Here is a 1,473-nt window from a genome sequence, read left to right on the forward strand (position 1 = left end):
TATATTCAAGAGATGAGGAATTATGTACACTATTTACATTATTTACATTTGACGAGTATTTGTCCTCATCTTGTTTGTTGTTAACACAACGTTTCGGCTGATATACCCTCCGGCCTTCATCATTTCGCTAAGCATTTCGCCCGGCGTGCTAACGTTCTGCCAGCTCGCCGTCTTGAAGAGATCATATTATCATTACATACATACACACATGCATGCATACATACATACATACATACATACATACATACAAGCATACACATAGACATACAAGCATACACATAGACATACTACATACATACATACACACACATACACACATGCACACATACATACATACATACATACATACTACATACATACATACATACATACATACATACATACATACATACATACATACGTACGTACATACGACTGCACACGCTCACGAATATATACATATGTACGTGTACACACACATACGCACGCACGCACACAAGCCCACACGTACACACACGCACAGACAGACAGACACACACACACACACACACACTTGACATAAATATACTCATATCTAACGACATCTCAAGTTGCCACTCCTCTTCTTCTACAATTGACAGCATTGAGATTTCCTTCTGTCATTGACATCCTTGTAAATAATGAATGAAACAATTGTTCGGCCGAGGGAGCACCTTCGCTGGTAGTCGCATTCGAGAAGAGTACAACTGTCGACGACGAATCTGTAATAAAGATCGTTCCGCCGACCTCCCTGAACAGGGAGGAGCGAGCCTGTTTTTTCTCGGTAGTTGCTGTGGCGAAAGAAGTAGTATGGAAGACGAGAGTGAAAGGAATTGCAACAGGCATGTTCATCTCCAGTCTCGAGCTAATCGACTTTTTCGTTTTTCACATGAAACGGAAAATAAGGCTGGAGAAGAAATGCTTGTCGCAATGTGTGTTTCGTAAAAGATGGAAGTCTATAGCAAGTATGTTGTGAGTGAAAGAAACTGTTTAAACGAGTTTACGGCCATATCACTTTGAAAACACCGGTTCTCGTCCGATCACCGAAGTTAAGCAAAGTCGAGCCTAGTTGGTACTTAGATGGGTGACTGTTTGGGAAACCTAGGTGCTGTAAACGTCTTTCTGTCTTAAGGCGGCGAACTGGCAGAGATGTTAGCACGTCGGGCGAAACGCTTAGCGGGATTTCGTCTGCCTCTACGTTCTGAGTTCATATTCCGCCGAGGTCGACTTTGCCTTTCATCCTTTCGGGGTCGATTAAATAAGTACCAGTTACGCACGAGTTAATCCGTTTGTCTGTCCTTGTTTGTCCCTTCTGTGTTTAGCCCCTTGTGGGTAGTAAAGAAATAAGAACCTGTTTAAACGAGAATATAAAAAGGAGAAGGCAAAGTCTTCAGTGTGAGTATGTGGTTTGTGGGGTCGACCGCGTCCTCCACTTCATTTTTTGTAAATCACTCGTTCTCATTTAATTGTTTGTTT

General features: G+C 42.1%; 1 non-coding gene across 1 annotated transcript; it reads left to right on the forward strand.

The window, feature by feature from the left end:
* Nucleotides 1-995: 995 nt before the first annotated feature.
* Nucleotides 996-1,114, forward strand: LOC115213549. The gene has a single exon (XR_003881806.1). It is a non-coding gene; the product is annotated as a 5S ribosomal RNA (ribosomal RNA).
* The last annotated feature ends 359 nt before the right edge of the window (nucleotides 1,115-1,473 follow it).

Source organism: Octopus sinensis, linkage group LG6, assembly GCF_006345805.1.
Source record: "Octopus sinensis linkage group LG6, ASM634580v1, whole genome shotgun sequence".
Taxonomy (NCBI): Eukaryota; Metazoa; Mollusca; class Cephalopoda; order Octopoda; family Octopodidae; genus Octopus; species Octopus sinensis.